We start from the raw sequence: 23,773 nt of genomic DNA, 5'->3' as shown, positions 1-23,773 counted from the left end.
TTCTATCACACAATCCTTCCCTAGTCCCACCGTGTCCTCCTGAGGAGTCCCCCGAACCCCGAACTGTTTCAACACAGTGTTGGTTACATGCTACATGAAGATGCACAGCGTTTTGAAGACTCTGATGACGGAACACAGATAGAGGAAGGCATTGATGTGAGCCCAGGGAGAGGGGGTGGCCGAGAGGGACAACAATCTGGGAGTGATGTTCCCCCAGCTGGAGCATACTGCCAGGTTTTCGACAGTGATCATGAGGAGGGAGGGGATGATGAGGTCATTGACTCTACCTGGGTGCCTGATAGGAGAGAGGAGGAGGAAGAGGAGGACGAGGCACAGGCACATCTCCAAAGAGGCAGGATGCCCTCCAGGGGTCAGCTTAAGGGCAGCATACCAACTGCATTACGTGGCGCTGCTGTGTCTCAACGGTACAGCAAAAGTTCTTTGGTGTGGGCCTTTTTTGAAACATGTCCATCAGATCGTACCTTTGCTGTTTGCAACATATGTCTCAAGCGTATCTCGCGTGGCCAAAACATCACCCGCTTGGGCAACACATATTTGTCCAGACATATGTCGAGCTGCCATGCAGCTCGTTGGCAAGCATACCAGAAAGACCCACACCAAAGACCGAAGCGGACCTCCCCTTGCCCTTCTGTGACCTCCAACCCCACTAGACCCCCAGTCCTCTCTGAAGCCTGCACCGAAGGTGTTGAAATAGGTGTGTCACAACGTAGTAGTGGTAGTACATGCGGGCAATCTACTGATAGTACCAGACAAATTTCCCTGCCCCAGCTGCTGCAGCGCCGAAAGAAGTACGCTCCCAGCCATCCACATGCCCAGCGGTTGAATGCTAGCTTAGCAAAATTGCTAGCACTTCAACTGCTACCTTTTCAGTTGGTAAATTCTGCCCCCTTCCGTGAGTTTGTGGAATGTGCAGTACCTCAGTGGCAAGTACCCAAACGCCACTTTTTCTCACGGAAGGCGATTCCGGCTCTCTACCGGCATGTGGAAGGCAATGTCCATGCCTCGCTGGACAGGGCGGTCAGTGGTAAGGTGCATCTTACCGCTGACTCATGGTCCAGCAGGCATGGACAGGGACGTTACCTGTCTTTTACGGCCCATTGGGTGCTGCTCCCCAGCTGCTGGCAGCTGGGAAGGACGCAGGGCAAGGTACAGTAGTTTTGGAGGTTGTTCCGCCACCACGCCTCCAAAACACTACTACTGCTTGTGACACACCTCTCTCCTCCACCCCCTCCTCTTCTTCTTCCTCTGTGGCCTCTTCCTGTGGTGATGTTTGCTCAGAACCAGCCGTGCTCCGTAGGCGCACGAGGGGCTACGCAGGAATGCAGGCCGCGAGATGCCATGCGGTGCTAGAGCTGGTGTGCTTGGGAGACAGGAGCCACACTGGGGAAGAGGTTCTTTCAGCTCTGCAGGGGCAGGCTCAGAGGTGGTTAACGCCACGCCAGCTGAAGCCTGGAATGGTGGTCAGCGATAATGGCACCAATCTCCTCCCTGCCCTGCGACAGGGAAAACTCACACATGTGCCCTGTTTTGCGCATGTTCTCAATTTGGTGGTGCAGCGGTTCTTGGGCAGGTACCCGGGCTTACAGGATGTCCTGAAGCAGGCCAGGAAAGTCTGTGTGCATTTCCGGAGGTCATATAATGCCACTGCTCGGCTGACAGACCATCAGAGGGAATACAACCTGCCCAAGAACCGCCTAATCTGTGACATGCCCACCAGATGGAACTCTACGTTGGCCATGCTGCGGCGGCTGCACACGCAGCAGAGGGCCATCAATGAGTACCTGTGCCAATATGGCAGCAGAACTGGCTCAGGGGAGCTTGTTTTTTTTTCACCACGCCAGTGGGCCTTGATCAGGGATGCATGCACTGTCCTGTCACCATTTGAGGAGGCCACGAGGATGGTGAGCAGTGACAGTGCATGCATCAGTGAGACTGTCCCACTTATTCACATGTTGGAGCACACCCTACGTGGAATAATGGACAGGGCCCTTGAGGCAGAACAGAGGGAGGAAGAGGAGGACTTCCTTACCTCTCAAGGCCCCCTTTATCCAGACACTGTTCCTGCTTGCCCACCTAGAACACAGGAAGAGGAGGAGGAGGATGAGGAGGAGGAGGATTGTATCAGCAGCATGGAGGTGGAGCCTAGCACTCAGCATCAACAGCAGCAGTCTTCAAGGGATCATTTACAGTCCCAAGAAACACGTGGACTTTTACGTGGCTGGGATGAGGTGGCTGCGGATACTGTCGTTCTCAGTGACCCAGAGGACTGTGCCCCGAATGCCTCTGCAAACCTACGCTGCATGGCCTCCCTGATCCTGCAAAGCCTGCGTAAGGATCCTCGTGCACATTCTATCAAGGAGAGGGATCATTACTGGCTGGCAACTCTCCTTGATCCACGTTACAAGAGTAAGGTAGCGGACCTTATGTTGCCATCGCAGAGGGAGCAGAAGATGAAACTTCTGCGGGAGGCCTTGCAGAAGGGTCTGTGCAATGCGTTCCCAGAACCGGGGGGATTACCAAATCCTGGCCCTGGACAACGTCTTGCTGAGGCTTCGGTGAGTCAGAGAAGGAGCGGTGGAGAAGGTGGCCATCTGACCGATGCGTTCAGACAATTTTTTAGTCCGCAGCCCCAAGGTCTGACTGGTTCCAGGGGCGCCTAATAGCAATTTTTTATGCAATACTTTGCACGTGGCTCCTTGTTGTGCTCCAATTACAGATATTGGGAGGGGTTGCAGTGTTGTGTTGTGCCTACGGCCAAATTTTTGTGCCCCTGTGTAACAGGGGCGCCTGATGACAATTTTTGATGTGATGCAATACTTTGCACGTGGCTTCTTGTTGCGCTCCAATTACAGATATTGGGAGGGGTTGCAGTGTTGTGTTGTGCCTACGGACACATTTTTGTGCCCCTGTGTAACAGGGGCGTCTAATAACAATTTTTGATGTGATGCAATACTTTGCACGTGGCTCCTTGTTGCGCTCCAATTACAGATATTGGGAGGGGTTGCAGTGTTGTGTTGTGCCTACGGACCTATTTTTTGCCCCTGTGTAACAGGGGCGTCTAATAATATTTTTTGATGCAATACTTTGCACATGGCTCCTTGTTGTGCTCCAATTACAGATATTGGGAGGGGTTGCAGTGTTGTGTTGTGCCTACGTACACATTTTTGTGCCCCTGTGTAACAGGGGCGTCAAATAACAATTTTTGATGCAATACTTTGCACGTGGCTCCTTGTTGCGCTCCAATTACAGATATTGGGAGGGGTTGCAGTGTTGTGTTGTGCCTACGGACAAATTTTTGTGCCCCTGTATAACAGGGGCGCCTAATAACAATTTTTGATGTGATGCAATCCTTTACACATGGATCCTTGTTGCGCTCCAATTACAGATATTGGGAGGGGATGCAGTGTTCTGTTGTGCCTGAGGCCTAATTTTTCTACCCCTGTGTAACAGGGGCGTCTGATACCAATTTTTGATGCAATACTTCGCACTTGGCTCCTTGTTGCACTCCAATTACAGATATTGGGAGGGGTTGCAGTGTTGTGTTGTGCCTACAGACCTATTTTGTGCCCCTGTTTAACAGGGGCGTCTAATAAAAATTTTTGATGCAATACTTTGCATGTGGCCTAAGGCACAATTTTTGTGCCCCTGTGTAACAGGGGCACCTAATAACAATTTTTGATGCAATACTTTGCACGTGCCTCATTGTTGCGCTCAAATTAAAGATATTGGGAGGGGTTGCAGTGTTGGGTTGTGCCTAAGGCCTAATTTTTCTGCCCCTGTGTAACAGGGGCGTCTGATACCAATTTTTTATGCAATACTTTGCATGTGACTCCTTGTTGCGCTCCAATTAAAGATATTGGGAGGGGTTGCAGTGTGGTGTTGTGCCTAAGGCCTAATTTGTCTGCCCCTGTGTAACAGGGGCATCTAATAACAATTTTTAATGCAATACTTTGCATGTGGCTCTTTTCGGCGGTCGGATTACAGTATCTGTGAGGGGTTGCAGTGTTGTGACACCGCCACCAGTGCCTAAGGCCCAAATTTTATGCCCCTGTTCCAGTAATTTTCTTGGTTTGATTATTTTCTAATTTGAGTTCATTCTAGCTTTCTCCTACGTTATCATAGTGTCATGTTTATTCTCCTTTGTAACAAGTGGTAATAGTCTGCGCTGTGATAGGGCTTGGCCGATTGGGTGAAATGAGGGAATAGTGAGTGAACTGACTAAAGGGGCCTGGGGGATGACAGGTAATGCAGACACATATTAACCTTGCCGGTTTAAAATAGGTACAGTCGTGACTGGACTGTAAAATGATACAGTGAAATATTACACATAAAGGTGTATGTGAAACTCAAAGCAAAAAACTTGAACGTGAACATGTAATCTTAAATGGGTGCAAACCAAAAGGAAAGGACCGCAGTTCAACACTGGAACTGGTGCAACAGTGAGGAAATGGTAAAAATGGAGAAGGTACCAAATTCTGCAAGGGGTGTTCAGTCCAAACAAATCCAAACAAACACATGCAGCCCACACCTCGGTGATTAGTGCAGCTTACCTTCCAGCTGACATGAAAAGTCAAACACATAGGATCTAAACGTTACCAGTTTTCTATTGGGTGGATATCTTGCTGCCAGTTCTCAATAGTTGGTCACACATAAAGAAACAAAAATAATAGAGAGCTGGTGGCAGAGGAGGAGGAAGGTACTCCCCCGCTGCTGACTTCAGAGATAGGAGACGCCAGTGGTCGGATGTTCCAGCTTGCCTGATAACCCTTGCAGAGGTTTGTTTCTGCAGATGCGCTGTTGACCCTCGAGGTTCCATCCATCTGACGGCCTGATACAAGCCAAAGAGCCAAAAGTTGTTGACAGTGAGAAGTACCAGGAGACGAGTTCGGCACTCGTGGAGATGTGCATTTTTTCCCTACACACTGTGTAAGTTGTGTAAGTGGATACTCAATCTGCCTCCTTGCCAATCACATCCCTTTCCCTACAGCTGTATAAGTGTTAGGAGGACAAGGCTACAACAACTTTTTCTCTATTATTTTTGTTTCTCTATGTGTGACCAACTATTGAGAACTGGCAGCAAGATATCCACCCAATAGAAAACTGGTAACGTTTAGATCCTATGTGTTTGACTTTTCATGTCAGCTGGAAGGTAAGCTGCACTAATCACCGAGGTGTGGGCTGCATGTGTTTGTTTGGATTTGTTTGGACTGAACACCCCTTGCAGAATTTGGTACCTTCTCCATTTTTACCATTTCCTCACTGTTGCACCAGTTCCAGTGTTGAACTGCGGTCCTTTCCTTTTGGTTTGCACCCATTTAAGATTACATGTTCACGTTCAAGTTTTTTGCTTTGAGTTTCACATACACCTTTATGTGTAATATTTCACTGTATCATTTTACAGTCCAGTCAGGACTGTACCTATTTTAAACCGGCAAGGTTAATATGTGTCTGCATTACCTGTCACCCCCCAGGCCCCTTTAGTCAGTTCACTCACTATTCCCTCATTTCACCCAATCGGCCAAGCCCTATCACAGCGCAGACTATTACCACTTGTTACATACACCCTTTTTTGTCTACAAAGGACAGACTCCCCATTTGTTTGCTGCAGTGCTCACCACATCGCACTCACCCCTTAGCTCATCTCCCTCCTCCCCCCCCCCTTTCTCTCTCACTCCCCTTTCCCCTTATCCTACACAGCGCAGGAGCTTTCACTAATATTTATTCTCCTTTACTAAATACTCGTCATTGTCAATGTAAACACCACAAATCTAGATTTGTTCTTTTAGGCAGCATTGATATAATAAGAAGCCAGACATTGTTCAGTATCCAAAAATATTTATTGTATCACACTTAAAATGTGTCTTTTTTTATTTTTTCAAAAAATATTGTAATATACATTTTTTTTCTTGGGTCAAGAAGTATTTCTTGGATTTGAAATATTTTTATACATGTATTTTTTTATTTATTTTTTATTTAAATCCCTCCCCAGCTCATCTATGAGATTCTTCAATTGTTGTTCCAGATTTCGCTTTTTCTTTATAACATTCTCAAGGATGATGTTTGTTTCCTCTAATTCACCCATGCATGATTTTATATCCCCAATTAGGACATGGGCACTGTTGGTGTCCACTGTGCCCCCATCAGCTCCGACACCTCTTGAAATTTTGAAAAAAAAACATGTAGTAAAATTATGCAGGCCTACATGTATTACCTGAAGCTGTGCTGTATGACACTGTATGACACTGACCTGATGTGGTGGGATTTTGCAATTCCTGCACATTCATCGAGGGTGGGGCTTGGCTGTGTGTTGGGTTTGTCTGCTCCATTGATGCAGCTTCATTGCGCCCTATGAGATTGTAAAAAAAGGGATACATAAATCAAAAAGATTAGAGGCCTAAAAGAGGAATATCAATCATTCCTTTTAAAAAGTGTGGTACAATTGTCTGTTTTTACAATGCTTCTAAGCTTAACACAGGATTTTATCCATTACCAAAGCTGCTGCATTTCTCTATCTTTGGCCAAGTTTCCTATATGGAAAAACAACAAGTATACACTGGATCACCTCTGTGTGACACCCTAACTGGGTTGTTCACTCAGTGCCGATCATGACCTCCTTGGGGCCAGAAGCAAAATGACATAGCACATGAAAAAAGAGAAGCGGGGGGCGCTGACGACAGTGACATGTCACATTAACCACTTAACCCCCGGACCATATTGCTGCCCAAAGACCAGAGTACTTTTTGCGATTCGGGACTGTGTCGCTTTAACAGACAATTGCGCGGTCGTGCAACGTGGCTCCCAAACAAAATTGGCATCCTTTTTTTCCCACAAATAGAGCTTTCTTTTGGTGGTATTTGATCACCTCTGCGGTTTTTAGTTTTTGCGCTATAAACAAAAATAGAGAGACAATTTTGAAAAAATGAATATTTTTTACATTTTGCTATAATAAATATCCCCCAAAAATATATAAAAAAACATTTTTTTTCCTCAGTTTAGGCCGATACGTTTTCTTCTACATATTTTTCGTAAAAAAAAATCGCAATAAGCGTTTATTGATTGGTTTGCGCAAAAGTTATAGCGTTTACAAAATAGGGGGTATTTTTAGGTCATTTTTATTATATTTTTTTTACTAGTAATGGCGGCGATCAGCGATTTTTTTTTTCCGGTATTGCGACATTATGGCGGACACTTCGGACACTTTTGACACATTTTTGGGACCATTGGCATTTTTATAGCGATCAGTTCTATAAAAATGCATTGGATTACTATAAAAATGCCACTGGCAGTGAAGGGGTTAACACTAGGGGGCGGGGAAGGGGTTAAGTATGCCTGGGTGTGTTCTTACTGTGGGGGGGTGGCCTCACTAGGGGAAACACTGATCCTCGGTTCATACATTGTATGAACCGAAGATCAGCATTTCCCCTGCTGACAGGACCGGGAGCTGTGTGTTTACACACACAGCTCCCGGTCCCCGCTCTGTACCGAGCGATCGCGTGTGCCCGGCGGCGATCGCGCCCGCCGGGCACACGCACGGGAGTCGGGGGCGAGCGGGCGGCGCGCGCGCCCCTAGTGGCTGCTGGGAGAGAGGACGTTATACTACGTGCTCTCGCCCAGCCGAGCCAACTTGCCGACGTAGAACGGCGGTGGGCGGTCGGCTAGTGGTTAAAGAAAGTTGAGAAGTGGGGGGAGGGGGGTGTTCTGCTGTCGGAAATGACATCTTACATTAAATTGAGAAGCAAGGGGTACTGACTTCTTGCCTCTTCTCCCATGCAGCCAGCGAGTTCAGATGCGGGGTGAGGGGGCGAAAATGACTTCTTACCAGGTTGGGCCTCTAGTTATTTGGGGGGCCCTTCACAGCTTTGAGGGGCCCTAAGCGGCTTGCATAGTGAGCCTATAGGGCGGATCGGCCATGCCAACCATTGTGCTACTGAGTCCATATGTGTAACCAACTGCTGTGCTCAGCATACTCTCCTTTTACTGTATATTGAAGTGAGTTGGATTATTTAAATCTAGTTAATAACACATCTACATTAAATAAAAAATTGGTCTCGCATAAAAAGAACTTAAATGGAATGACCAACCAATTATTATGCCCACAAACATGAACCTTGAAACATCTAGTTTTGAACCATATATATACTGTACACAACCTGAAATAAAAACCACAAATGCCGCAAAATAATAAAAACAAATACTCAGAGTACACATGAAAATTACTTACATCTTATGAGGACTCATCGAATTCTCTCAGCAGCTCTGGGTTTCTTCTTTTTAGGTCACACCACCTCTTCCTCAACTGATCCCTTGACCTCTCCACCCCGAATTTATCATGGAGAGTCCTCCGTACCTTCTCCATGATCTGTCCCTTTTGCTTCTTGGGTTTAATGTAAAGCTCTTCGACACAGTCATAGTCCTCCTCTTCAAGAATTCCAACCATCTCCACTATCTCCTCAAAGGGCATTCTGGTGGCTGGTTTGCTGCTCCTTCTCCTGGTGTCTGCCTGGCCTCTCTCCTCAATTGCAGTTGCAGCTTCCTGTCTCTCCATTATGTCTTCTTCACTGAAGTGCATTGACCGACCGAAAAGGGGCGTGCCAATTACTAGAACGATCGTCATAGGCGGGGATACATGCGGAGCTTCCCGCATGCGCAGTGTATAAAGGGATATTGCGTGAGTTAGAACGTCGTTCACAGTCGGTAGAATATGTCGGGCAAACGATCATGCAGTACGACGATACGAAACTTGATTTTTGGACTTGATGATCAGTGGATGGGTTTGTGGGTTATATATGGGTAGAAAGCTAAGGCTTGACTGACATTTTTTTTTTGGCTAAATTTTGACTTGCAGAAATAATGGAGGCCTTCAGAGAACAGGAGTTCTTCACAGTATTTGTTAAAAGGAGGACACGGATGGCAACCCCCCTTTTCTCTATAATTTAACTTTCCCAAAAAAATACTTTATTGTGCCAAGATCTGGCATTGTAATGCCCCCCCCCCACCCCTAAAATAATCTACATATTGTTGCCACAGAGCACGTGCACTTTGGGGGGCAAAGCCTGTATGGACAGTCTCACGGGCCACCACCACTGGAACATCAGTGGCCTCATCAGGCACAAGTGTCATGTAGTTTGTTCAGGGTCTCTTTAGGAAATTGTGCAATATGCAGGAGCAAAGTATGACATGGTTCTGATTCTACTTGAGAAACCTACAGTCCTTATCTTGTTTGCAATGTCTGTATACTGCTGTTCAAAGTATATAGGGCCAAACGGTCTTGTCAGGGCCGATCCTCGCTATAGGCTCACTATGCAAGCCGCTTAGGGCCCCGCAAAGCTGCAAAGGGCCCCCCAAATTACTAGAGGCCCCGCCTGGTGAGAAGTCATTTTTGCCCCCTCACCCCGCTTCTAAACTCGCTGGCTGAGTCATTTCCGACAGCAGAACCCCCCCCCCCCCCCGCTTCTCAACTTTCTTTAATGTGACATGTCACTGTCGTCAGCGCCCCCCCCCCCGATTGTCATTTTTAATGTGCCATGTCATTTTGCTTAGGGCCCCAGGGAGGTCAGGATCGGCACTGGGTCTTGTAATGACCTGGGGGGAGTGGTGGCGGGGAAACTCATGCTATTTTTTTCAATGATTTTTATCCATATTGCAGGGACCACACATTGCATTAAAGCCGCAAGCAGTATTAAATTATTTTTTTCTGAGAGTGATCTCATGTTGTGCAGGGACATTTCTAAACACGTGCCACTACTATAGACACCCAGAAGGTACCATATTTAAAAGGAATTTTTTTTTAACTTTAAGCATCATTAAAATCGCTGCTCAAAAAAAAACTACAGTTTTTAAAACTTTTTTTTCCATTGATACATGTTCCCTGGGACAAGACCCGGGTTCTCAAAGACGTTTTCCATCAATAACTTGCATATTGGACTTTAAAATGAGCACTTTTGAATTCGAACGTTCGAGTCCCATAGACTTCAATGGGGTTCTAAATGTTCGTGCGAACAGACGGTCTGTTTGAACGTTCTGGTGCGAACCGAACCCGGGTATGTTCGGCTCATCCCTATTAGGCACTGGTGCTGGTGCCACAACACTGCAACCACTCACATATACTATAGTTGGAGTGCAGTAATGAGCCCGCTGCAAAGTATTGCATCAAAAATTGTAATTACACGCCCCTGTTAAACAGGGGCAGAAAAATTGGGCCTTAGCGACTGGTGGCGGTGCCCAGAACCAAACATTTTCTTACAAGCTATCAGCATGATCACTGAGGAGGAAAAGGATAGTCACTCAGCATAACAGGATAGTCACTCAGCATCAGCATAGGCAGTCTTGAAGGGATCTGACATTTAAAAAAAAAAATATTCAGTTACATCAGCTTCAGGTGCTTGGTAGCTGGTGGTGATCCAAGCCTGATTAATTTTTATGAAGGTCAGTCGATCGACCGAGTCGTGGATAGGCGCACCCTGTGATCGGTACAAACCCTCCAGCAGCACTGAATATGCGTTCCGAAAGAAAGCTGGATGCAGGACAGGCCAGTAGCTCAATTGCATACTGTGCAAGCTCTGGCCAGTCATCCATCTTCAAGACCCAGTAAGCCAGAGGATTTTCGGTGGGAAAGGTGTCCAAGTCTGATCTTGCCCCTAGGTATTCCCACACCATGTAAAACAGACTCTGGCAATGGTTGCTGGAATTGGTCATACCTTGGGGCTGCGGACTAATAAATTGTCTAAACGCATCGGTCAGGTGGCCACCTTCTCCACCCCTCCTTCTGTGACTGACCGAAGCCTCAGCAACACGTTGTCCAGGACCAGGATTTTGTAACCACCCAGTCTCTGGGAACGCGTTGCACAGACCTTTCTGCAAGGCCTCCCGAAGATGTTTAATCTTCTGCTCCCTCTGCGCCAGCAAGATAAGGTCCGCAACCTTACCCTTGTAATGTGGATCAAGGAGGGTTGCCAGCCAGAAATTATCCCTCTCGTTGATAGCACGAATACGAGGATCCTTCCGCAGGCTTTGCAGGATCAGGGAGGCCATACAGTGTAGGTTTGCTCAGGCATTCGGTTCGGAGTCCTCTGGGTCACTGAAGATGACATGATCCGCAGGTACCTTGTCCCAGCCACGTACAAGTCCATGGGTTTCTTGGGACTTTAATTGATCCCTTGAAGACTGCTGCTGATGCTGAGTGCTAGGCTCCACCTCCATGCTGACACAATCCTCCTCCTCCTCTCCCTGTGTGATAGGCGGGCAAGCATGAACACTGTCTGGATAAAGGGGGCCTTGAGAGGTAAGGAAGTACTCTTCTTCCTCCCTCTGTTCTGCCTCAAGGGCCCTGTCCATTATTCCACACAGTGTGTGCTCCAACAGGTGGATAAGAGGAGGTGGAGAGGAGGTTGGTGCTATTGTCACAAACCACCATTCCTGGCTTAAGCTGGCGTGGCGTCAACCACCTCTGAGCCTGCCCCTGCAGAGCTGACATAACCTCTGCCCCAGTGTGGCTCCTGTCCCCCAAGCGCACCAGCTCAAGCACCGCATGGCATCTCTTTGCCTGCGTAGCCTCTTGAACGCCTATGGAGCACCGCTGGTTCCGAGGACACATCAGCATAGGAAGAGGCCACAGAGGAAGAAGAGGAGGGGGTGGAGGAGAGAGGTGTGTCACAATCACCAGTAGTAGCATTTTGGAGGCGTGGTGGCGAAACAACCTCCAACACTACTGTACCTTGTCCTGCATCCTTCCCAGCTGCCAGCAGAGTCAAAAGCCATGAAAGATAGGTAGCATCCCTGTCCATGCCTGCTGGACCATGAGTCAGCAGTAGTATGCACCTTACCACTGACCGCCCTGTCCAGCGAGGCATGGACATTGCCTTCTACATGCCGGTAGAGAGACGAAATCACCTTCTGTGAGAAAAAGTGGCATTTGGGAACCTGCCACTGAGGTACCGCACATTCCACAAACTCACAGAAGGGGGCAGAATCTACCAACTGAAAAGGCAGCAGTTGAAGTGCTAGCAATTTAGCTAAGCTAGCATTCAACTTCTGGGCATGTGGATGGCTGGGAGAAAACTTATTTTGGCGCTGCAGCAGTTGGGGCAGGGAAATTTGCCTGGTACAATCTGACATTGGTGTACCGAAAGTAGATTGCCCGCAAGTACTTGACTGTGACACACCTAATTCTACACCTTCAGTCCTATCAGTGCAGGCTTCAGAGAGGACTGAAGGTATAGTGGGGTTGGAGATCCCAGCAGATGAAGAGCAAGGAGAGGTCCGCTTTGTTCTTTGGTGTGGGTTTTTGAGGTACGCTTGCCAACGAACTGCATGGCAGGTCGACATATGTCTGGTCAAGCATGTGGTGCCCAAGCGGGTGATGTTTTGGCCATGCGAGATACGCTTGCGACATATGTTGCAATTAGTAGCGGTCCGATCTGATGCACTTGTCTCAAAAAAGGCCCACAACAAAGAACTTTTGGAATAACGCGGAGAGACAGCAGCGCCCTGCACATGCAGAGCTCTGCGTTGTGATGCAGTCAGTGTGCTTCCCTTAAGCTGGCCCCTGGTGGGCATCCTGTCTCGTTGGAGATGTGCCTCCTCCTCTCTCCTATTAGGCACCCACGTGAAGTCAGTGACCTCATCATCCCCTCCCTCGTCATCACTGTAGAAAACCTGGCAGTATGCTGCAACTGGGGGAACATGACTGCCAAATTGCTGTCCTTCTTGGGCACCCCCTCTCTCTGGGCTCACGTTACTGCCTTCCTCTAGCTGTGTACCATCATCGGAGCCTTCAAAACGCTACGCATCCTCCTTGGCTCTGCAGAAAACAGCATTCATTGGCTGTTGAAACTAGTCAGCTTGACGTTCAGCACGTCCTCTGGGAACCAGCAGCTGCTGAGGACATCCTCTGTCTCTACCACTGGCTTCCTGCGCTCTCTGTTTGGCTGCCTCACTTCACACAGGACCACACCTGAAGCTTGCCTGCTATTTGCATGGTCTTACTGCAGCACGGATCACACAGTGGAGAAGCAGTGTGATGCTGTCTTTTCCTGTGTGTGTGCTGCCCAGCACACTGAAAACCCAGCTTGTGTCCTTTGAGTATAATGGGGTACTGAGAGGCTACACAGGTGAAGGACTGTTACCAACTAGCTGGTGAGCTCTGTCATCTCTACCTAATGTTTTACATTATAGACATACCAGCCTGACCCCTGTGATTTATACTCTCCCCCATATCCGCAGCCCAGCGCCATATTTGCACTATATATGTACCTATGAAGCTCTGTGCATACTTGCGTTAATCACACTAGTGTTTCTCTATGGACTGCATCTATTACCATTGTGATTAGCAAGTATTTGTCCTATTGACAAAGGGACAGATCTACCTCCACGAATCCATCCAATCAACACCCTTATCTCTGAATTAACCCTTTTCAAATAGCACATTCAGCTCACTGGAACCCCCCCTCCCTCCATACACAGGACTGTTCAATATACTAAAGTCTGGGAGTGTTCCCACTCTGAGCTGTGCTCCATTAATTGTGTGCCTGAACCAGGTGTGTTTGGTCATTGGGTTATGTACTGTATGTGTGATGCGCAGCTGCGATTCTCTTGATTTAAATTGACAATGTTATCTTTTTTAACTGTGATACCACTCTGTTTATCTGCCATTTTCTATATGTCTTTTGTTGCACTATATTTTTTCTACTTAATAAAATTCAGTGTTTTTTCCATAGTGTTCTAATTTTGGTCTTCTTTGGGGAAACTATTTTCTCTCGTTTTGTTATTTGCGCTTGACCATTAGAACTGCATCCCTCGTGGATGAAGCTGGAATATTTTCATTGAATTATTTATAGATATATGATTATTTTCCAAAAAATGTTTTGGATTGGTTGATCCAGGCTAAAACCACATTTTTTGTCCACTCTACCAAGTGTTTGGCATGTTGCGGCTCAACACAGCCAGCTGCTGAAAAAAAGGATGAGAATGTCCCACGGCCACGTGCTGATGAGGATGCACCGTGTCCACTAACCAGCAGCACTGTTGCCTCTAGACGCAGAGCCTGCTTGCCCTCTTTTATCAGCTTGTGACTCTCTGCCTCTCCTTTTTGTCCTTCCAGACATAGTAAATGCCTGCAGGGAGATGTAGCTGCATAAATACTGACAATACTTGCTGATCAGTCACTGCCTGTGGTATTTGAGAACAACAGCAATTGTATTCATGTGGCTTTAGGTGCACACTGTGCAGAGGACACAGTACACCAAGTGAGAATACTTGCTGATCAGCCACTGCCTGTGGTATTAATATGAGAACAACAGCAATTGTATTCACGTGGCATTAGGTGCACACTGTGCAGAGGACAAAGAGATCAGCCACTGCCTGTGGTATTAATATGAGAACAACAGCAATTGTATTCACGTGGCTTTAGGTGCACACTGTGCAGAGGACAAAGTACACCAAGTGAGAATACTTGCTGATCAGTCACTGCCTGTGGTATTAATATGAGAACAGCAGCAATTGTATTCACGTGGCTTTAGGTGCACACTGTGCAGGCGACACAGTACACCAAGTGAAAATACTTGCTGATCAGTCACTGCCTGTGGCGGCAGGCAGGGCACAGCAAATTACGGAGTTCTATGGTCCTAGAAGATAAAACAGTTGGAAGGTTATTTCATTGCTTCAATTCTTTACTATAATGATACTAATAAGCCTACTGCAGAAGCAAAGCTCCGACCAGTAAGTATAGTCCTATGATCGAAAGATGTTTCTCATTGTATTCCTCACATGCGTGTTCCTGGACATGACAGCGCTGAGTATGAGTACATCCCATTATATCATTACATTTATTATTGGATTTCACTCTTGTACTGACTTTGTTTTCTTCTTTAACAGAAAGCCAACCCCAAAACCTCCTGCAGAACCAAAGAAGCCAGCAATTGGGAGTTTCCGCAGAAATCTCCAATGGTAAGTATGGGGAAACAAAGGGTTAAAGGGGAGGGGGAAAATGGATAGGAGAGCAGATCATGCATGCTCAGATATTTATCACTGGGAATGGGATCAGCTGGGAAGTTTTATAAACATGTCAGCTGGGATAAAGTACTATAATGATATCTAATCTCATATCTCCTTTTCTTATTAGTAAAAAGCAGGAGACCAGCCAAGGTACCGCTGCGAAGACCACTTACGAAACTACGTCATCCATGGCCTCATATCGGAAGGCAATAAAGGTAAGTACTCTAAAGGATGAAGGACAATATAGTGGTCACTATAATGAATGAGTGGTTAGTATGGTGACTGCTTATTACTGGGGTCCCAGGTTTGCAGCTCCAACCATATTAGACATGTGCACTGCCAAAAAATGTGTTCATTTTCGTTTTTCCCTAAATTTGAAAATTCGATAATTCGTAATTCGAAAATAAGATATTTCCGAATTAACGAATTTAGAACTAAACGAGTAGCACATGTCTAAACCATAGTTGGAGAAATCAAATTTCCTAGGTCCCACTCTATACATTCCCACCATGTCCCCAACATCTGATGTCTTTATATTAGTATTATGTATAGAAATGTATGTATTTAATCATTTTTATCTATTTTTCTCCCCCAGCCAGCCACTGTTGCTCCCACGGACCTCCACAGAATAGAACGATTATTACAAGACATCTTGCCCACCAAAGGTAAGTAGCTGTCTATAAACCTCATTTGTGTTTAGATAGTAAAGGGAAGAAGGTGATAAGTCACCCTGCTGATCTCATGATGTACCAAGGCCGATTCCAAAACCCCCCCGGGGCCTGTGATATGGAGTCTAAACGGAAGCAAACACTCCATTAGATGACAGAAAACCCACCCAGATAATATCTTCCACTTCCTCATTCCATCTCTGGAACCCCCACTTTTACACATCCCACTAAAGTCTATGAGATGAGGAGTCCGCCATGACACTGGATCCCATTTCATCCATAGACCTGACATGACCTTCTCCTGAAATATAGTCCTCATCTCTCAAGCCCTGTACACACGGGCCAGAATCTCGTCAGGAAAAAAACGTTGTTTTTCCTGACGAGATTCTTGGCAAGAATCTCTTGCCGCCTGAGTGTACACACACTCAATTCAAAAGAACCGCCGTTCTTTTGAATGGCAGGAAAGCGTAGACGTCATAGTGTATGACGAGAATGCGCTTCTCCCAATTCTATGCCGTCACCGCCATCTTGCTGCACCCTACACTGCCCTTGGAAGCTACCGTGCATGCGTCAAAGTCATTTCGAGCATGCGCGGGTTGCCACTGCGACAGGTAAGTATACAGACGCTCGTGTTTCTTGGCAGGAAAACACTGCCGAGAATCACAACGAGAAAAATAGTTCTTTTCAAGAAACCTGAAAGTCTCGTACACACGTGCGATTTACTTGGCAAGGAAGCTCTGCCAGCAGTTTTCTTGCTGGTTCTTGTCGAGAAAGCCTTGCGTGTGTACAAGGCTTAATTCTTCATCCACAATATCAATGGAGAGTCTCTTATAATATGGAAGTCATACTAGCCATGGATGAGATCAGTATGTGTGATACACCCAACCCTCACTTATCTCCGCTTCCCCCTATCATAATCCCAAAGTGTGTGCCAAAATGTGCTCTATAAACTATTTCCTTCTATAGTGTGATTTATTTGTATCTCTTTTTTTGTTTTATACCTTAGGAAAGCTGAATCTCGTAACTCGACTGTCCGTAAATCTAAAGAAGAAGGGAGTATGATTTACTATTGCACTTCCAGTCATGTCTCTCACATGGTTGGGATTAGAATGTTAGGGGTAAGAGTAAGAGGTTACGGTTAACGTTAGGGGTCACAGGGTTGGGATTAGGGGGTTAGGGTTTGGGTTAGAGGTTAGGACAAGGGTTGGGGTTAGAGGTTAGGACAAGGGTTGCGGTTAAAGGTTAGTATAAGGGTTAGGGAGTTGGGGTTGGTTAGGGGTTTAGGGTTAGGTTTAGGGAATTAGGATTATGGTTAGGAGCTAGGGGTTAGGTTTAGGGTGTTAGGATTAGGGTGCTAGAGTTAGGTGTTGGGCTAGGAGTTAGGGGTTTAAGGATATAGGACTAGAAGGTCATGTTGGCCACTGGCTTTCCAGGGGGTCAGGAAGGAATTTTTTTCCTATTGGAGCACATTAGACCGTGCTTTAATAGGGTTTTTCGCCTTCCTCTGAATCGGAACCATAGATAGCTGATTCAGGAAGTATTCGATCATCCTGGAGGGTTAGGATTAAGGGTTAGAGTTAGGGATTAAAGTTTGGGTTAAAGTTGGGCATTAAGGTTAGAGCCAATGTTTGGATTAGGGTAGACATGTGCAGAACCGATACATTTGTTTAGCTTTGTATCGGACAGATTCGTCATATTACTCATTTATTTTTGTTGTTTAGTTTAGTTTACTCATTTTCTAACAAATTTAAATTTTTCGTAACAATACGAATTCTGTGTGAAAAGTAGCTGTTGTTAAGGAGTGGGAGGGGAAGTCGGCCGCCACGTTCTTAACAACCAATGACTCATCAGCTGTTAGCACGTTTAACAGCTGAAATGTAGACAAAAGAATGCGGCAATAAAAAAAATATATATATTTTTTTAAATGCCATGGTGTCCCCCCAAAATTCACACCAGACCCTTATCTGAACATACTGCCCAGCAGGCCATGAAAGGGGGGGATGGGTGAGTGCCCCCCTGCTCCTGAACTATATATAGAAGACCAAGTGCCTTCAACAGGGGGCTCCCCCAAAGCACCTTGACCCCATTTTTATGGGAACAATGGCCACTTCCCTACAACCCTGGCCCAGTGGTTGTCGGGGTGCGGGGGGTAACTAATCAGAATCTGGAAACCCCTTTATCAAGGAGGCCCCCAGATTCCTGCCCCTCCCTATGTGAACGATTATGGGGTTCTATAGACCCCATATTCATTCATATGGGGGGGAGGGATACGGGGGATAGGAGACCCTTGTTAAAGGGAGCTTCCAGATTCTGATAAGCCACCCCCCACACCCCCACAACCACCGGGTCAGGATTGTGGAGAAGAGGCTCTTGTCTCCATCAACATGAGGTCTAGGTGCTTTGGGGGAAGGGGGAGCCCCTCTGCCCCAAAGCACCCCCATGTTTAGGGCATGTTGCCTGATCTAGTTTAAAAACAGAGGGGTACTTGCCCATCCTCCCCTTTTTCTGACCTACTGGGCTGTAAGCTCAGCTAAGGGTCTGGTATGACTTTTGAGGGGACTCCGTGCCATTTAAAAGAAAAAAATTGGCTGAAGGGCCTGGAATGGATAGAGGGATAGATCCCCCACGCAGTTTTTTTTCTATTGCCAGTATTCTTTTGTTCACATTTCAGCTGTCACCGGGGAAACGTGCTGAGAGCTGATGAGTCGTTGGTTGTTAAGGATGCGGCGGCCGGCTTCCTGTCCCACTCCTTAACAACCAGCTATTCTTCACACAAAATTTTAATCATTTAAAAAATTAGTTATTTGTTAGAGAAGGAATAAACGTAACAAAACTTAACAAATTTCAACGAATCTCTGAATAATAAAAAAATGGTCCAAATTTATATTCGGACATAATTGCACATGTCTAGTTAGGTTAACCCTAACTCCAACCCTGACCCCAGCACCCTATTCCCTAACCCTAACTCTAACCATAAAGCCACTTTCACACTGGGGTGGTGGGTGCAACGGCGGTAAAGCGCTGCTATTTTTAGCTGCGCTTTACCGACAATTTCACTGCGCTATTTGGCTGTTAGCGGCCGAGAAAGGATTAAAACCACCCGAAAAGCGCTTTGCAGTCGCTATTTTTAGTGTTATAGCGCCTGCAAAGCACCTCAGTGTGAAAGGGGTCTTAGCGTTAGGAACCACAGATACCAGGGTGCCGTGACAAGGCTCTGTGGGCGTAAGCATGCATTTGCAAATGCGTGCAAACTAAACCCCTGTTTCTAAATCAATCTTATATTTATTGAGAAAGGAGAAGTGTATCGTAGACAAATATGTCATTCATTAACACATAAATAGAAAAAGACTCCATTGCAATACTGGTATCATACAGTCTTATGCAGGCATGTTCAAAGTCCGGCCAGTGGGCCAATTTCGGCCCGCGGCCTGGTTTTGAACGGCCCGCCTGGTTATCTAAACATACATATCTTTTGTGGCCCCTGACGATCTGCCAGATCGCCGGGGCCACAAAAGATATACCGTATTTATCAGCGTATCCGTGCTGTGTGTAAGGGGAGCGAGCGCCACAGAAATAGCCCAAGCCAAGTGTATTGTGTACTCGGCTAGGCTCGGCTACGCTCGCAGTCCCGTCCAGTCCCGCCATTGGACGGGTGTTATGTCCATCATAGGAGCCGGGCCAAGGGGCGGGACTGCGAGAGGAGCCGAGTACAGCCGAGTGCACAGGACATTCGGCGGGCGGCAACATTTAAAAACAATAACACTTAATTTTTGGGCACAGCTGCAGATGGACACTTGGGACAGGCTGCAATGGTGAGTGCATTCCTGGCAATAGTGGGGCTGCAATACTGGCAATGGTGGGGCTGCATTCCTGGCAAAGACGGGGCTGCAAACCTGGCAATTGTGGGGCTGCAATCCTGGCAATTAGAGTTCATTCCTGGCAATGGTGGGGCTGCATTCCTGGCAATAGTGGGGATTAGTGTTGCTCACGAATATTCGTATTGCGAATATTCGGCTCCAATATGGCATATTCGAGTATTCGCGATATATTTCGAATTTCGCGGTGAATATTCGCAATTCCGAATATTCGCATTTTTTCAATTTGATTTTTAAAACAGATCACATCCTATCGACGTCTAAAAGCATTGCTGGTATGATTAGAGACCCTGGGCCGAGTAGCTAAGCTGAGGCGATCCTTTTATGTTGCCGAATTGAAAAAAAAAAAATTGCGAATTTTCGCTAATGCGAATGCGAAAATGATTGCGAATTTTCGATAACTGTGGTAGGAGAACTCTGATTGTCTCTGATGCAAAAGGGGGGGCTTTGTGTATGTTTCTGTTATGAATATTTGTATGTTTGATATTATTTTTTTTTGTAAGAAGGAAAAAATTGCGCATACCTTAAAAAAAGGGGAGAATACAGCAGCAACTCAAAAATGTTATACAACATAAATTAATACAAGACAGAAAATGGAGTCGCTCTACAAGAATAAAAAATATGTCTAGTGACAAGACATGTGGGCAAATTATAAAATAAGCAAGCGCAAATAACTTGTGAAATACACAGTGAAACAAATATATAAAGAAATATAGTCCCAATAATAGAAAAATAATCTTTCATAAAAATGTCTTTGATATGTGAAGTGAAAAAAAGTCCAAAGCATGCAGCATGAACGTGTTCAATCTTCAAGGTGTTTGATTGACAAACGGCTGTGACAGATGGATAGAGTAAAGAATCACCACCAATGCAAAACACTTTTTATTTTCTATTGTAAAATATCAAGAATATTCTGAGCCAATCAGAGTGCTCCTTCCGCATTTGCCGAATATTCGCAATTATTTTGTATTGTAAAATATCAAGAATATTCTGAGCCAATCAGAGTGCTCCTTCCGCATTTGCCGAATATTCGCAATTATTTTGTATTGTAAAATATCAAGAATATTCTGAGCCAATCAGAGTGCTCCTTCCGCATTTGCCGAATATTCGCAATTATTTTGTATTGTAAAATATCAAGAATATTCTGAGCCAATCAGAGTGCTCCTTCCGCATTTGCCGAATATTCGCAATTATTTTGTATTGTAAAATATCACGAATATTCTGAGCCAATCAGAGTGCTCCTACAGCATTTGTCGAAATTGCGCAGTAAATATCGCATTCGCATTTTGCGAAATTTCGAAAAAATATCAAGAATATTCTGAGCCAATCAGAGTGCTCCTACCGCAGTTATCGAAAATTCGCAATTATTTTCGCATTCGCAATAGCGAAAATTCGCAATCATTTCATTTCGATAAAATATCACGAATATTCGAATTTAGCGAATATATCTCGAATATTCGACTATATATTCGAGATATATTGCGAAATCGAATATGGCGTATTCTGCTCAACACTAGTGGGGATGTAATCCTGGCAATTCGAGTTCATTCCTGGCAATAGTGGGGCTGCATTCCTGGCAATTAGAGTTCATTCCTGGCAATGGTGGGGCTGCATTCCAACCAATAGTGGGGCTGCGATCCTGGCAATTAGCGTTCATTCCTGGCAATGGTGGGGCTGCATTCCTGGCAATTAGCGTTCATTCCTGGCAATGGTGGGGCTGCATTCCTGGCAATTAGAGTTCATTCCTGGCAATGGTGGGGCTGCATTCCAACCAATAGTGGGGCTGCGATCCTGGCAATTAGCGTTCATTCCTGGCAATGGTGGGGCTGCATTCCTGGCAAATAGAGTTAATTCCTGGCAATGGTGGGGCTGCATTCCTGGCAATTAGAGTTCATTCCTGGCAATGGTGGGGCTGCATTCCTGGCAATTAGAGTTCATTCCTGGCAATGGTGGGGCTGCATTCCAACCAATAGTGGGGCTGCGATCCTGGCAATTAGCGTTCATTCCTGGCAATGGTGGGGCTGCATTCCTGGCAATTAGAGTTCATTCCTGGCAATGGTGGGACTGCATTCCTGGCAATTAGAGTTCATTCCTGGCAATGGTGGGGCTGCATTCCAACCAATAGTGGGGCTGCGATCCTGGCAATTAGCGTTCATTCCTGGCAATGGTGGGGCTGCATTCCTGGCAAATAGAGTTAATTCCTGGCAATGGTGGGGCTGCATTCCTGGCAATTAGAGTTCATTCCTGGCAATGGTGGGGCTGCATTCCTGGCAATTAGAGTTCATTCCTGGCAATGGTGGGGCTGCATTCCAACCAATAGTGGGGCTGCGATCCTGGCAATTAGCGTTCATTCCTGGCAATGGTGGGGCTGCATTCCTGGCAAATAGAGTTAATTCCTGGCAATGGTGGGGCTGCATTCCTGGCAATAGTGGGGCTACAATCCTGGCAATAAAAGTTCATTCCTGGCAATGGTGGGGCTGCAATCCTGGCAATTAGTGTTCATTCCTGGCAATGGTGGGCTGTATTCCTGGCAATGGGCGTTCATTCCTGGCAATGGTGGGGCTGCATTCCTGGCAAATAGAGTGCATTCCTGGCAATGATGGGTGAGTGCATTCCTGGTAATGGTGGGTGAGTGCATTCCTGGCAAAAATGGGTGCGTGCATTTCTGGCAATAATGGGTGAGTGCATTCCTGGCAATGGTGGGTGCTGCATTACTGGCAATGGTGGGTACTGCATTCCTGGCAATTGGGTGTCTGAAGATAAGTACTGACCCTTATTTTGCTTCACAGTTCTTTATTTAAAATTATGTTATTTTTTTCCTGAAACTTCCCTCTTAAAGTTAAGGTGCGTGTTATACGCTAAGTCACAAAGGCAAGATAATTCTTGTTGGGCAGTGTATTAGTGCTCGAACGAACACACTTAGACCGAATTTTAATGGTTCAAAGAATGTCAGGCAAAATGGTTGGCCCTCGCGCATGTTCACTTCAATCAAATCTGGCCATCTTTGAAAAAACTTTGGACACCCCTGGTCTTATGGTTTAGATAATTTGTGAGCTTCGATTGCTTTAGTTTGGTGTATACGAGCCTGTATAGCTATATCATTAGGGATACACCGATACCAATACTGGTATTGGTGCCGATACTAGGCATTTTCAAGAGTATCGGTACTCGTGAAAATGCTCCGATACCGCTAACTGATACCGGAAGTGACGTCCTCCTGCGGCGACTTCTAGGCTCTCATGGCCCTCCCCGCACTCCCCCAACAGCCCCCACTTTGCCTGTGTGGGGGCCGGGAGCAACAGGCGTGCTATGGCTCCTCTGCACAGCCGGCATCATCTCCCCCAGGCAAGGAGCGGGGGTCTGTGATATCACTAGCAGCAGCAGCCTAGCAGGTACAACTCTGTCGTGATGATGATGTTGTGCATGTGTGTGCTGTGTGCCACTGTGCAGAAAAGCATAGATAATAAATAAAGTGTAATAAAGTGATTTGTGCAACAGACTGTTGCACAAATCACTTTATTACACTTTATTATGATATCTATGACTGCTGCTATGCATATTTATATTCCATATTGAGCACTAGGGATGAGCATGAGTCAAACTCATGTTCGACTCGAACATTGCCTGTTCGCCTGTTCAACGAACAGCGAACAATTTAAGGTGTTCGCGGCAAATTCGAAAAGCCGCGGAGCACCCTGTAAAAGTCTATGGGAGAAATCTAAAGTGCTAATTTTAAAGGCTAATATGCAAGTTATTCTCATAAAAAGTGTTTGGGGACCTGGGTCCTGCCCCAGGGGACATGTATCAATGCAAAAAAAAGTTTTAAAAAAGTTTTTTTCGGGAGCAGTGATTTTAATAATGCTTAAAGTGAAACAATAAAAGTGAAATATTCCTTTAAATTTCATACCTGGGGGGGGGGTGTATAGTATGCCTGTAAAGCAGCACTTGTTTCCCGTGCTTAGAACTGTCCCTGCACAAAGTGTCATTTCTGAAGGAAAAAAAGTCATTTAAAATTACTCGTGGCTATAATGAATTGTCGGCTCTCGGCAATACAGAGAAAAGTCATTCATTAAAAAAAATGCGTGGGGTTCCCCCCAAATTCCATCACCAGGCCCTTCCGGTCTGGTATGGATTTTAAGGGGAACTCCACCCCATATTAAAAAAAAATGGCATGGAGTCCCCCCAAAAAATCCACACCAGACCCTTTATCCAAGCACA

This window comes from Rana temporaria, chromosome 1 (assembly GCF_905171775.1).
Source record: "Rana temporaria chromosome 1, aRanTem1.1, whole genome shotgun sequence".
NCBI lineage: Eukaryota > Metazoa > Chordata > Amphibia > Anura > Ranidae > Rana > Rana temporaria.
Note: the sequence above shows the minus strand (reverse complement) of the source record.